At 45.8% G+C, this 15,803-nt stretch overlaps 1 pseudogene; it reads right to left on the reverse strand.

The window, feature by feature from the left end:
- Positions 1-9,635: 9,635 nt before the first annotated feature.
- Positions 9,636-10,573, reverse strand: LOC119923368 (annotated as a pseudogene).
- Positions 10,574-15,803: the final 5,230 nt, after the last annotated feature.

The following is a 15,803-nucleotide window of genomic DNA, read 5'->3' on the forward strand; positions in this document are numbered from 1 at the left end:
TTCCTGCCATGAGGGTCAGCTCCGGAGAAAGGTACCCAAGAGAGATATGAAGGATATAATCAAAAGGACGGTGGTTTTCTACTGGGGAAGCAGCATGGCCTACTGTATAAAGCACAGGCCTGAGAATCAGAAGGACTTGGGTTGTAATCCTGGCTCCACCACTTATCTGCCGTGTAACCTTGGACAAGTCACTTCACTTCTCTGTGCCAAAGTTGCCTCATCTGTAAAATGGGGATTAAGACTGTATGCCCCATGTGAGTCAAGGACTGTGTCCCAGCACTTAGTACAGTGACTGGTACATTGTAAGTGCTTAATAAATGCCTTTAAAAATTAATTCCTAAATAATTGAAAAAGGGAGAAGAGCATAATTTAGGTACTCTTAAATTCTATGTCCCCCCCACCCTTCCTCCACCCATCTCACCTTCGATTGACTGTGGGGCTGCCCCTGATCTGTACACCTGATGCTTCCCCAGGAGCTTTATGCAAAGTCTCAACTCCCTTTTCTCTGATGCTGCCCCCATAAGCTAGATTGGGTGCCTTGATGACTGCATCTGCCTCCCCTCTGACCTCCCTGCCTCCTATCTCTCTCCACTACAGTCCATACTTCACTCTGCTGACAAGATCATTTTCCTTCAAAAACATTCAGTCCACCTTTGCTCACACCTCAAGAACATCCAATGGTTGCTCATCCACCTCCACATCAAACAGATACTCTTCCCATGGGCTTTTAAGCATTTAATCAGTTAATCTCCTCCTACCTTGCCTCACTTATTTCCTACTACAACCCAGCCCGCACACCTTGCTCCTCTAGTGCCAACCTACTCAAGGTACCTCGATCTCGTCTTTTTCATTGTCCACCTCTTTCCCACATCCTCCCTCCGGCCTGGAACGCCCTCCCCCTCCATACCTGCCAGAACAACAGTCTCCCCACCTTCAAAGGCCACATCTCCTTGTTAAGGTCACATCTCCACCAAGAGGCCTTCCCCTTTTAAGACCTCATTTCCGCTACTCCCTCTCCCTTCTACATCACCTATGCACTTGGATCTGTACCCTTTGAGCACTTGATATTCACCCCATCAACCCCACAACATTTAGGTACCAAGCCATTATTTATTTAGAATTATATCTGTCACTGTAAGCTCCTTGTGGGCAGGGAATGACTCTACCAGAGCTATTGTATTGCACTCGCCTAAGCACTTAGTATGGTGCTCTGGACACAGCAAGTGCTCAATCAATACCTTTGATTGATCGAGGGATTGAATAGGGAGCCTTAAAATAAATGTTCAGGAGTTTCTAATCGATATGGAGAGAAACTGATTACCATTGGTAATTTTTTGAGGACAGTTTTGGATCTGGCCCAGGCAATTCTGCTCATGAGATTCTCATGCTAGGCATTCTGCTTCCTTGAGGTCTTGAGATGAAGGAGGTGGTAATCCATCAGGGAGGATTGGACCCTCATACAAAAGAGGAAGGGCCAGCCCTGGGGTGTCATTATCAGCTGAACCTGCTCCCCCTTAATTTATTCTCCTCTTTATCTACTTTCCCCTAATCTTCCTCCTGTCTGACCCTCTCTCCCTGGATCCCCTCTTTCAGCTTTTCTCCTCTCTCTGACCACTATTCAGTTCCTCTCGTTAGATTCCATAGAGAGTTAGATTCTGTCTCAGATCCCTCACAGTCCTCCTATAAAGTGATCTCCTCCAGGAGGTATTCCACATTAACTTCCTTGTAGATTTATTTACCCATTTGCACCTCTTATTCATATCTGTTCTCTCTCTTAACCATGGTATAATTGTCAATTTATATCTACTTGGGCCCCTATTAAAGTGCCAGCTCTTTAAGAGTTGGGGCTGAATTGCTGCCTTCGTTAGTATGGCTCCCAAGGGCTCAGTACAAAGGCTTTGCCCATAGTAGATGCTCAGTCAATGCTGGTGATACTGATACAATATCATGCCCTCGTGGCTCCACCTTTCATTGGATGACCACCTGTCAGCTGATAAACATATAGTGAAGGATTGGACCTGGTCTCAGAGAAAATCACAAATAGTATAGGTTTCCATAGAGCTAAATACAGTGTAGTAAATACATAGTAAGTGATTAACAAATACCCCAATTATTTTATTGTGATTGAATGGATTTTATGGGCTGATCAAAGACTTAAGCATAACTTAAATATAGCTGAGTGAGAGAATAGATATACATAATCAATCAATAAATTAATGACATTTAATGAGTGCCTACTGAGTGCAAAGCACAGTATTAGTCACCTGAGAGAATACAATTGAAACCATAAAGTACACCATATACACACAAACACACACACATATACATACATACATATATATATATATATATGTATATATATATATATATATAGACACAAATGAATAAAATAAATCAACATGAGTGTTGAGGTTGCATAGAGGATGGCATGACCAGGAAGAGTGGGATGACCAATCAGAGAATGACTCCTGAAGGAAGTAATTTTTGAGAAGAATTTCCAAGGAGCAGAGGGATGAACTTTGCAAAACCTGGGGTGTGGGGGAGGGAAATATAGGCCTGATCAAGGGGTAGGGGCAGGAGTGTCAAAAGCGAAAGGTGGTCAGTACATTTGCTTGGGAGCTATGAAGAGTGTGAGCTGGGGTGGAGTGGGAGCAAGAGAGTAGACAGGTAAGTAGGATCCAACTGGTGGTGAACCTTGAAGCTGATGGTCAGGAGCTTTGGGGATTTATAGAGCAAATGGACTAATTTCATCTCATTCACTTGCCAGTCCTGGGTAAGATGAGTGATGGGAGATCTCTCAGGCTCAATGGAATTCTCTTTGAAGGATTCCCGTGACCTATGTTTGAGACTTGTTCACCCACCTGGAACCTCCCAGGGCATCTGGACTGGTGGACCTAAATAACCTGCAGTTGAGTACTGCTCCAATTACTAGTCTAAAATTATCACTTTTTTAGGTATGGGGGGATTAGGGCACTCAGGGGTTTGTTGGGGGCAACTTACCTTAGCTGTCATGGATCATTCTGGGCACCGATATGAATTGGGTATCCAAATTGCATGTCCACTTTGTCATCTCAGTATGGTACCGTAAAGACAAGACATTGTCTATGCACTTGGGTCAGGATTTGCTATGGTAAACCTGCCTTGAGGTAAACAGATTCAATCCAGGTGCTATTCAGTACTAAAAACCTGAATGAAATGCCCATCTCTACCAGATGCCTGTGCTGGTGTCCCTACATCAGTCAAAAACATAGAACTGAGATGCTGTATGATACCTATGACAAGGACAACTCCGCCGAACTTGCCCTGTGCTAAACATGCACAAAATGAGGTCCGTCCCTCCATGGACAGTTCTAACCTGGAAAGTCGGGGCCGGTCCGGGGCTCTGTCCCCACGGGGTAGGGCTGCTCGGCCGTTCCTTCGCTCACGCTGGGTAGCGGCCTGAGTGTGAAGAGGGAAGAAGGACACTGGGCCCCCGGAGCTCTGGGCAGGAGCAGTGTCCTCACCCACAGGGGCAGTGCGAGCGGGAAAAGGGCTCACAGCAGGGCTATTTGCAGGAGTCTCTGGGCCCCTGGGACAACCAGCCTACAGCTCCCTGAGCTCCTTGTTAAAGAGCAACAAACACTTAGTGTCTGATCTCTGCCCTGTCCCCAGGCTTTGCTGAGTTATCCCGAATGATTGCTAACCTTGGTGGAGGATAATGAAATTTCACTGGGGTCAGGGTCCTACTACTTTCCTCCTGGAGTGAAAGCACCTCCATGTGCCTGCATCTCTAGACTGTAAGCTCCTTGTGGGCAGAGAATGTGTCTACCAACTTTGTTGTATTCTCCCAATCATTCAGTACAGGGCTCTGCACACAGTAAGCACTCAATAAATGCTATTGCTTGACTGATTGATTAATCTGTTGGACAGTCCTCCTTGCCTCTGAGTGAGGGTGACTCCCATGACGGCTCCTCAGACTCATTCTGCATGGACCGAGGGATAACCATGGCCATTCAGCCTTCTGAGGAGATAGAGAATAAACCAGGAGTCTACCCAAAATCCTCCACTGCACTGTCACTGTAACCTCTGCCCAAGAGAGAGTGAGCCTCAGGCAGCATCCTGATCTAACAACCTGAGAAACGCCATTGCAGCTTCAGGCCAATGGTGCCCAGACCCCAGAATTCTGTCTCTGACAGTGGCCCTACTAGAAGAGCACTAATGGCTTTTCTCACTGAAATCGCCCCTCATGATCAGGGATGTACCTTCTAACATCACTAGCGTTTCATCCAATGACCCAACACAAACCATCCATGAATGGAGGCCTTCCTAATCCCATCCTGGGCCTTCCACTATCCCCCACCTTTCCTTCTAATTACTCACCTTGAGATTTGCATCTTTAAATGTATCCAAACTATTCATTCATTCATTCATTTAATTGTATTTATTGAGCACTTACTGTGTTCAGAGCACAGTACTGTTTGGGAGAGTACAATATAATAATAAACAGACACATTCCCTGCCCACAATGGGTTTACAGTTTAGAGGGGGAGACAGACATAAATATAATTAAATAAATTATAGTTATGTATGGAAGTGCTGTGGGACTGGGAGGGAGTATGAATAAAAGTAACAAGTCAGAGTGACACAAAAAGGAGTGGAAGATGAGGAGATGGGGGCTTAGTCAGGGAATGTCTCTTGGAGGAGATGCGTTTTCAATAAGGCTTTGAAACTGGGGAGAGTACTTGTCCAGCAAAGGTCACAACCTCCTATGCTAACCACTCCCAAATGTTCCCCAGCACTTGAGGGAAGAGGGTTTCCTTTCATTTGTCTTGATTCTGATACCAGCAATTGTCATTGTGTATCCCCTCATCCCGGTGGTGTGGAATTTGGTAAACACCCAGTGCTTATTGGCCCTGTCTCTGCTCTTCAGATCATGTCAGCTTCAATCATGATCCCACTAAATAATCATCTTTCCAGCCTTAAAAGTTCTCAACCATCCATCCAATCCTTGTTCAGAAGTTGTTTCAACCTCCAGTCACTTTCAGTTGCTCAGCAGTGTTCTTTACCCAATTCTGTTACTACCGAGGTCTCTGATATCCTATTGACTCTTGGTATATTCAGTTGGAAGTTGGAGTAAGAAGCATGGGGTGTGAGGGGAAGAGGGCTGGGGAAAGAGAGATGAGTGGTCCTCTTGAGAGATCTCTGGGATCAGGTGAGAGGTAGCTCAGGTGAGAGGTAGCTGCATGGAGAAGCAGCATGGATTAGTGGAAAGAGCATGGGCTTTCAAGTCAGAGGACATGGATTCTAATCCCGCCTCTGTCACATGTCTGCTGTGTGACCTTGGGCAAGTCACATCACTTCTCTGGGCCTCAGTTCCCTCTTCTGTAAAATGGGAATTAAAACTGTGAGCTCCACATAGGACAACCTGATTACCCTGTATCTACCCCAGTGCTTAGACCAGTGCTTGGCACATAGTAAGCGCTTAACAAATACCATCATCATCATCCTCATATTTCGTAGTTCAGATTGATGGTGGGAGTTTGTTTTAGAAATATCCAGTTAACCATTTGTCCAAAGACATCTATGGAAAGGGACTGAGTTTCTTTGTTCTAATCAAATTCCATCTTCTGCAAAAATCACTTTCTCCTTAAAAGCATTCCAAGCTGAACGTCACCCAGCTTTGGCCACTTCAAGGAATTCTTTCATGGTCCTTCACATTTATCAATGCTCAATGATGATATGAAATATTATTATGGTAAATTATGCCCTTCACCTCCAAATAAAGTCAGCACCTAAGGGATTAATATTGGATGTTATCTAGAGGAATTTCCAGACCTTCCTTTGAGTCTTATTCACTCCCATGGTTTCAACTACCGTCTCTATTTGGATGATTCCCAAATCTACCTCCCCAACCCTGATATCTCTCCTTCTCTGCAGCCTTCCATTTCTCCTGTCTTCACAACACCTCCACTCTTGCCCACACCTCAAACTTAACATGTCCAAAACTGAACTCCTAATCTTTCCACTGAAACCCCAATCACTGTAGGTAGCACCACCCTTTTCCTTGTTTCCCAAGCCCACAATCTTGGCATTATCCTTGACTCATCTTTCTCACACAACTCACATACGCAATCTGTCACAAAATCCTATTGGTTCTACCTTCACAACATTGCTAAACTCCACCCTTTCTTCTCCATCCAGCTGAGGCTGCTATGCTGTTTCAAGCACTTATCCTACTCCACCTAGGATACTGCATCAGCTTCCTTGCTGACTTCCCAGCATCCTCTCTCTTCCAACTCCAAACCACACTTCACTCTTGCGCAGATCATTTTTCTAAAAACAGTTCAGTCCATGTTTCCCCACTCCTCAAGAACCTCCATAGAAGCAGTGTGGCTCAGTGGAAAGAGCACAGGCTTGTGAGTCAGAGGTCATGGGTTCTAATCCCGGATCCACCACTTGTCAGCTGTGTGATTTTGGGCAAGTAACTTCACTTCTCTGTGCCTCAGTTACCTCATCTGTAAAATGAGGATTAAGACTGTGAGCTCCATGTGGGACAACCTGATTACCTTGTATCCTCCCAGTGCTTAGAGCAGTGCTTGGCACATAGTAAGTGCTTAACAAATGCCATTATTATTACTATTATTATCATTATTGTTGTTATTATTATTATTAATCAGCCTCCTTGCTGACCTCCCAGCTTCCTCTCTCTTCCAACTGCAAGCCACACTTCACTCTGTTGCACAGATCATTTTTCTAAAAACAGTTCAGTCCATGTTTCCCAACTCCTCGAGAACCTCCAGTGGTTGTCCATCCACCTCCATATCAAACAGAAATTCCTTACCATTGACTTTACCATTCCTTACCATTGAGACCTTCCCAGACTGAGCCCCCTCCTTCCTCTCCCCCTCTCCATCCCCCCCGTTTTACCTCCTTCCCTTCCCCACAGCACCTGTATATATGTATATATGTTTGTACATATTTACTACTCTATTTATTTATTTATTTATTTATTTATTTTACTTGTACATATCTATTCTATTTATTTTATTTTGTTAATCTGTTTGGTTTTGTTCTCTGTCTCTCCCTTCTAGACTGTGAGCCCCCTGTTGGGTAGGGACTGTCTCTATATGTTGCCAACTTGTACTTCCCAAGCGCTTAGTACAGTGCTCTGCACACAGTAAACGCTCAATAAATACGATTGATTGATTGATTGATTGACTTTAATGCACTCAATCAGCTCATCACTTCCTATCTTACCTCATTTGTTTCCTACTACAACACAGCTTTCTCACTTTGCTCCTCCAGTGCAAACCTACTCAGTCACTATACCTCAATTTCATCTATCTTGTGGCCAACACCTCACCCACACTCTGCATCTAGCCTGAAACTCCCTCCCCCTTCGTATCTGAGAGACCACCACTCTCCTTCCCTTCAACACCTTATTGGAATCACATCTCCTCCAAAAGGTCTTTTCCGACTAAGCCCTCATTTCCCCTACTCCTTCTTCCCTCTGCATTACCTAAGCACTTGGATCTGTACCTTATCAGCATTTGATATTCACCCCACTCTCAGACACTCAGCACTTATGGGCATATCTGTACTTTTATTTAATGTCTGTCTCCCCCTCTAGGCTGCAAGGACCTGGTGGGCCGGGAACAAGTCACCCACATCTGTTGGATTGTACTCTCCCAAGTGCTTAGCAGTGCTCAGCACACAGTAAACACTCAATAAAAAACACTAATGGAATAATTGATTGGATATGCTAATTTCTTATCTACAAGTGACACGACAAATGACACTGTAATTTACAGGAATTTTATTTAGAGGGGATACATCAAATGAAATGATTTCTCATGGAAATGGAAAAAGTAAAGCCCAAGTTATCTCAGTAGTGTTTTATATGGATCCCTTCAGCAGCATGCTCCTCAGGGGATAGCGATTTTGCTGTCTCTATAACCTCTTTGTATTTACTGATGTAGATTAAAGAGTATAATTTGGGAGGAGGAAGGAGAGGGGGAGGAGGAGGAGGATGGGAATGAGGAGGAGGAGGAAGAGAAGGGAAAGAAGGAGGAAGAGGAAGAGGAGGAGGAGGAGACTTCATTAATAGCTACATTACTGGAAGAGAGGCTAGAAGCCCTTCAGGGAGGCAGCCGTTTTTCAGCCATTGTGATTGGCTACATCCTTGACCCCTGACTGTTTCCAGTGCTGGACTGGAGGTTCTTTATTAAGATGTTGAATAGTGGCAGAGGCTACCATGAAGGCTCAGGGAACATAAGCTGGGTCATTAGCTCTAAAGAGGAATGAAAGACTGGGGACAAATCTGTGATGTGCTCAGGCTAACATTAGGCCTGGCAGAGGCTCAGGAGATTTTCCTCCAGGGAGTCCAAACTAGAAATCCCCTGGAGCACAAGCTTGTCAATAGACCTAGATGTTAGATTTGTGGGGTGTGCCATCACACATTCACAGTGAAAGCATCAGAATCAGCATCAGAGTAAACCTTTATGCAGAGAGGGTTGGGTCCACTCCAGTGAGGGATCCTCCTGGCCCCCAACCAGAACCCCAGGGCACTGATGGAGGCTGGGAGTCCACAGTAGGCACATCCACTCACCAACACGAGCTAAGTATATTTTACTGAGTCTTAGTAGAACCATTCGGGTGCCCACTCAGGTGCCCCAAGCAATACATCCCAATAAGATAACACAATCCCAAACACCTTCCGTGCCACTGGTTGAGTGGTTGCTGAAGTAGGAACTTTCCTACAGGCATCCCTGGGTCAGGGCTACAGGTTCAGAGACTTTTCACTAGGTGGTGATGACTCAGGAATCACTGACACAGGAACAGTCCTCTGTATGTGGTCCTAGAGCAGTGCAGCCTGAACTCTCCACCAGATTGTGTGGGTTCCAAGTACGGAAGCCAGTCCTTGAGGATCAGTCCTTCTGCTTCCCCAGACAAGAGTGGGCCCATCGCAGGGCTGAATTTTGCCCCTTTAACCTGGACCAAGGATGGTAATAGGCCCTTCGGAACGATGAAACAGTAAAAAAAAATAACCCCTGCCCTTAAGTGTCTTACAATCTAATTAACCAGTTAGATTCTAATTGTACATGCTTTTTTTTTTCAAAACCATCTACAATTGCAAGTTAAGGGAACAAATTCTACCTTAAAAGGCCCCAGAAAGAGATAGCAGACAAATCGACTAGGCTATCACTAGCTAGCCAGCTGTACACCAATCCTATGGCTCAGGCCAGGTGGGTTGCTATAACTTGGGGGCCACCAAATTGTTACAGTCTAAAGTACAGTATCTTGTTCTCAGAGCCACTCAATAAATAAACATGATATGACAATGATGTTCATTCATAGTGGACCACCTGGTCCATAGGAAAACTAACTCAACATAAAACTAACTCCCCTTCTAGACTGTAAGCTCCTTGTGGGCAGATAATGTGTCTACCAGCTCTGTATCCTACGTCCTAAGCACTTATTACAGTGCCCTGCACAAAATAAATGCTCAGTAAATACCATCAATTGATTGATAACACAAATGGTATGTAATTGGTTGATGTTGGCTGACTGGCATAGGAAAGGCCCAGGAATTTAACCCCCAGGTGAATTCATCACAGCTTAAGGCCTTGAAGATTTCAAAAAGTGAGGATCAGAATTTATGTGAACATAAGTTTCCGACAGACAAGTTTTTTCAGGGCCCCTTTCATGTCCTTGTTCCTCAGGCTGTAGATGAAGGGGTTCAGCATGGGGGTGACCACAGTGTACATCACAGATGCTATCGAGCCCAGCCGGGATGTTTGATTAGATGTGGGGCAGAGATAGGTCACAAGAGAGGTGCTGTAGAATAAGGAGACCACCGACAGGTGAGAGCCACAGGTACTGTAAGCTTTAAACCTTCCCTTAGCAGACGGGACTGTCAGTATGGTGGAGACAATACGTGTGTAAGATAACAGAAGCCCTGTGAGGGGAATTATACCCAGCCCTATTGCAGAGACAAACATCCCCACTTCATTTATGAAGATGTTGGAACAGGAAAGCCTTAGGACCTGGTAAAGGTCACAGAAGAAGTGAAGGATTTCATGATTAGAACAGAAAGATAAGCGACCCACCAACAGGGTGTGTATCAGGGCATGGAGAGAACTGACAATCCAGGACCCAGCAACCACCAGGGCATAGAGCCGTGGGCTCATGATTGTGGTGTAGTGGAGAGGGTGGCATATAGCCAAGTAGCGGTCATAAGCCACCCCAGTGAGGAGAAAATGGTCCAAACCTAGTAACAAGACAAAAAATATATTTGTGTTAAGCATCCAACATAAGATATGGATTTATCCTGGGTCTGGATGCTGACCAACATCTTGGGGATGGCGGTGGTTAATAGGAAGACGTCGGCCAGGGAGAGGTTAGTGAGGAAGAAGTACATGGGGGTGTGCAGGTGTGGGTCAGAGCCGATTGCCAGGACGATGAGCAGGCTCCCCAGGAAGCCGAGCAGGTACATCCACAGGAACAGCACGAAAAGGAGCTGACGTTGCTCTGCCTGGTCGGAGAATCCCAGGAGGAGGAATTCTGAGACACTGGTTTCGTTTCCCTTCTCCATGGGGCTGGAAGAGCTGCTGGGAGAGACAAGACAGGGGAATGTGACCATGGAGCAGTTCCAGTCCAATTCTTCACCATAGGAGATCTAGGAGCATGCAGGGACAGCTGGCTTAAGTTGTGAATGGAAGTCCTTGGTTCCCAAACCTGACTATCTAACCCAAGAATTGTATTTTCTTGGCTCAGATTGGGAAGTGGTTGGAGAACTCCATCAAGAGGTCTTTTGCAAGCTCCAGTCTAATCTTTCCATAGACCTCTGACCCAGGTTTCCTCAGTTCCAGTGACAGAAAGGTCATAAATGTGCCCTTGTCCTAACCAGAACCAGAATAGATTGCATCCTCTACTTGGAGGAGATGGAAAACAACCATCATGTTCTAGTGAAAAGAGCACAGGATGAGGATTTATGAAACCTGGATTCTAATCCCTTTAGAAAGCCTTCCCTGATGAATCTTTTATCTTCGCACCCTAGAATCCCACACCACCTCATAACTGCCATGTCACTCTTTCATCTCCTATTTGGATATTCACTTTCCCCTTACCAACCCAGAGTAGCACTTATGTACTGATCCTTAAACTCAATTACTTCCCCTACCTGCAATTTATTTTAATGCCTGTCCCCCCTGCTAGATTGTAAACTCCTGTTTTATGGTATTTGTTAAGCACTTATTATATGCCAGGTACTGTACTAAGCACTGGGGTATATGCAAAATGACCAGTCCATGTCCCACTTGGGGCTCACAGTCTTAAGATTCATTGTGCAGATAAGGTGACTTCCTTGGCCCATAGTTCACCATTTAACAAATACCAATAATAATAACTGGTATTTGTTAAGCACTTACTATGTGCCAGACATTATACTAAGCGCTGGGGTAGATACAAGATAATGGGGTTGGACAAAGTCCCAGTCCCACATAGGGCTCCCTGTCTCAATCCCCATTTTACAGATGAGGTAACTGAGGCACTGAGAAGTTAAGTGATTTGCCCAAGGTCACACAGCAGACATGTGGCAGAGTCAGAATTAGAATCCAGATCCTTCTAACTCCCAGACGTGTACTCTATCCACTAGGCCATGCTGCTTCTCAATAATACCACAATTATTATTAGTAATCAGAGTCATGAAAAATGGCCAAGCAAAAGACATGACGGCCTATCCACTGACATCTACAGGCTGAGAGAGGACACCCTGCTTAAAACTTGAACAAGCTCTTTCTCAACATACAAATTGCTGAGGTGATACCACAGGTCTGCAATGATGCCATCATCATCGTCATCATCATCATCAAGAAGAAAGGTAAAAGATTAGAGGGCCGCAATTATTGAGGCATATTGTCTCCCCCTTTTAGACTGTGAGCCCACTGTTGGGTAGGGACTGTCTCTATATGTTGCCAACTTGTACTTCCCAAGCGCTTAGTACAGTGCTTTGCACACAGTAAGTGCTCAATAAATACGATTGATTGATTGATTGATGGATTGAGGCGCCTCATTATTCATCATTACCAGCAAAATCCTAGTCACTCTTCTCTTCCCACTCACCCTCAGCACTCTCCCTCTCCCACATTAGTTTTAAAAGCATCCACTCGCTGATCAGATCGTTCTGAAACAACCAAGATCTGGTCTTCTCCTCTTAATAATAATAATAACAATAATAATAATAATAATAACAATAATGACATTTATTTAGCACTTACTATGTGCAAAACACTGTTCTAAGTGCTGGGGAGGTTACAAGAAGATCATGTTGTCCCACGGGGGGGCGCTCACAGTCTTAATCCCCATTTTACAGATGAGGGAACTGAGGCACAGAGAAGTTAAGTGACTAGCCCAAAGTCACACAGCTGACAATTGGCAGAGCCAGGATTCGAACCCATGACCCCTGACTCCAAAGCCCATGCTCTTTCCTCTGAGCCACGCTGCTTCTCAATCATCCAAATGTATTTATTGAGCACTTACTCTGGGCAGAGTATGGTATTAAGCACTTGGGAGAGTACAGTACCACTAGCAGATATGATCCCTGTCCTCCAAGAGCTTACAATCTAGTGGGAGGAGACAGACACTGAAATAACTTCCCTCCCCCTTCCTCACTATCCCTTTGTTTTCCTTTAGGAATGGTGGTGGAGAGGCTGGCATCACCAATTTCTAGTACTAATTTATCCATATGTTAGCAACTGGAAGCAGTGTGGCTCAGTGGAAAGAGCACGGGCTTTGGAGTCAGAGGTCGTGGGTTCAAATCCCGGCTCCCCCACTTGTCAGCTGTGTGACTTTGGGCAAGTCACTTCACTTCTCTGGGCCGCAGTTCCCTCATCTATAAAATGGGGATGAAGACTGCGAGCCCCTTGTGGGACAACCTGATTATCTTAGAACAGTGCTTTGCACATAGTAAGCGCTTAACAAACACCAACATTATTATCATTATTATCTCCAAGAGGAATGTGAAGGGGAAATCAAGACAAGCAATCTTTATCCGTCAGGGCAGTTACATTCTGACTCTAGAATATATTCCTTTCCTTTCTTACATACATTCTTTCACCATCCACCCAAACCAGCCTCCTGTAGTTATAATCAACCAATTATATTTATTGAGCATTTACTGTGTTCAGAGCACCGTATTAAGCTTCTGGGGGAATACAATATAACAGAGTTGGTAGATATGGTCTCTGTCCACAAAAATCTTAGAGTCTACAGATATGGCCCAGTTATACTAATCGCTCAGACCACCTCCAAGTCATTCATTTCCTCTGCCTCTGTCTCTTCTCTTCCAGCCAGCTGCCGGGATCATCAAGGTCCGTGTCACAACCTCCTCCTTCCTTGCTGATTCAAGGATGACAGTGTGACTGTATGGGTAAGGGACTTGTTCCCCAGGGTGGATCGGAGGGGTTAGCGGGTCAGCGAGTTGGGGAGGTGGTCATGTTTGTAGTTGACTCTGGCCTGGTTGAGCTGTGTGAGCAGGTGCAAGCACCCTGAGCTTACTGCTCCTATGTTCCCGAACAATTCTGACCCCCTGGATTTCCAATCGATTGAGAGGTACCACTGCTCAAAGCCCATTTTAAAGCCAGGTAAAATGGGTACTCACCTGGGGTGGCCAATTTGAAGGGGCCAAAGTTATTTAGGGCTTGCCCTTTCACTGAAGCCAGCAGAGCCGAAAGGTCCAAGGCATCAAGTGGATCATCTTGTCTCTCTCCTGCCCGGACAGAACAGGTGTTTAGTGATCCAATAAGCCCAAATTTCAGGGCCCAGGGAGGACATTCTACTTGTAGAAGTTCCCAGGGCCCACTGAAAACTGACTGGCCCAGGACATCCAAATTGCTTGTACTCATCCGAGCACAGTAGATATACACCCAAACGGTTCAATGTTGGGACAGAGGGCCAAGAGTAAGGAAAGGTGAAGTTCCTGCAAGTACCACCCTACCCCTGCAAATGTCCTGACTTTGCCAGTGGCAATGTCTGACAAGCACATGGGCTAGCACTTTCCTGGCTGTTAGGAGTAGAGAGCTCTGAGCGGAGGAGCAGAAGGGAGTAGCAACATTTTCCTTACTTTTTGCCAGTAGGTCAGGGTGCCAATAGGCACTGAAAATCGTAATCAGATGGCCAGTTTTTGGGTACTCTTCTGATGTTGACTCCTGGTCAGCCCGTATCATGCCATGACACAGTCTTGAACCTGTGGCAGGGAAATGTCTGGGGACCCTGTCCAAGGACCATCAAACCTACTTGGGAGGTCGGTGCTGCTCCGGGGCTCTGTCCCCGAGTGGCTGGGCCCCTCGATCGTCCTTTGTCTCCTCTGGACAGCACACTGAGCATGGAGGGGGATGAGGGACGTGGGGCTGCAGGGCCCCAGGCAGGAGCACTGTGTCCTCACCCTCAGGGGCAGTGCAGATGGGAGAGTGGCTCATGGCAAGACTACTTGCAGGAGCCTCTGGGCCCCTGGGACCTCCAGCTCGTGGCTCCCAGAGCTCCTTGTTAGAGACAAACAAACACTTACTATCTGGTTTCCCCCTCGACCTCTCTGGGCTGCTTTGACGAAACATCCCAGATAATTCTGACCATGGTGGAGAGGGCAACGAGATCTCCCTGGGGGCAGGGCCCTGCTGCTCCTTCATGGACCAGGATCTCCTGAGTCCATCTGACAAGCCATCATGATTCTCAATTTCTAGTCCCAGGCTGCATCGACAGATGGATGATGATAGGCCAGAAGACACAAAGCCCCACAACTATCAACTCTAGTAGAGGTGCCCTTTCAGTTCAGATTGGGTCACACTGAGACTCTTACACATTTGCATGTTGTGTCTCTGAAAATACAGTAGTGTAACGTTGCTCATCCTTTCTGGATCCATGCCATTTAGGTGAGCATTGCTCAGACAGCAATGGTTAAGAGGCAAGACATGAACTTGAATTTTATTTTTGCAGCAGTGGTGATGGTTTGCCCTGAGCCACCCAGTATGTTTTAGCCCTGTCTTCCTTTGTCCACTGCAAGATGGTTCTAGGGAGAACGTGTGCAGTCTGAGTTCACAAAACAGAACCTCACTGAGACCTCAACAGCTGCAGGCACCTCTGTGTCCTCGCCCATTTCATAAGCCATCTCAGAGTATGACATCCAGACTGGCTTAGTAAGGGATGAGGGATGAGATCTTTTTTGCCGTGAAAGAGCCATGCTGCTTCTCACATATACTACTGTGCTGATTGGCCCTGTGGGTTAGAAATCCAACCATCTATTAAGGTTCGGGGGAAAATGGGGTTTTAAATCTCCTATCCAAAAGGACAGTTGAGCCTCGGTCCCGCCACTTCCAGAGCTTTGTGAGCTGCTCCTAGAGCCAAGGCATGAGACACCAGGCGACCGTACACAGACTATGCACAGGAGGGCTGGCACTGGTCCTTTTTCAGTGCTTAATAGCAATGTGTTTATCATCAAATTGAACAGCCTCTACTATAACAAAATCCAGCTAGATCTCTCTGCTGCTCTTGATATTGTGGAGCATCCCTTTTCCTTGGAAACACTATTGACCCTTGGTTTCTCTGACACAATCCTCGTCTGGTTCTCCTCCTCACTGGCCTCTCCTTCTTAGTTTCTTTCACCAGCTCTTCCTCTTCTTCCCACCCCCTGTGGGGGCCCCTCAAGGCTCAGTTCTGGGTCCCCTTCTATTCTCCATCTACATCCACTTCCTTGAAGAACATATTCACTCCCACGGCTTCAACAAAAATCTCTAAACAGATGAGTTCCGAGCATACATCATAAGCCCTGA

Source organism: Tachyglossus aculeatus, unplaced genomic scaffold (assembly GCF_015852505.1).
Source record: "Tachyglossus aculeatus isolate mTacAcu1 unplaced genomic scaffold, mTacAcu1.pri scaffold_181_arrow_ctg1, whole genome shotgun sequence".
Classification (NCBI taxonomy): domain Eukaryota; kingdom Metazoa; phylum Chordata; class Mammalia; order Monotremata; family Tachyglossidae; genus Tachyglossus; species Tachyglossus aculeatus.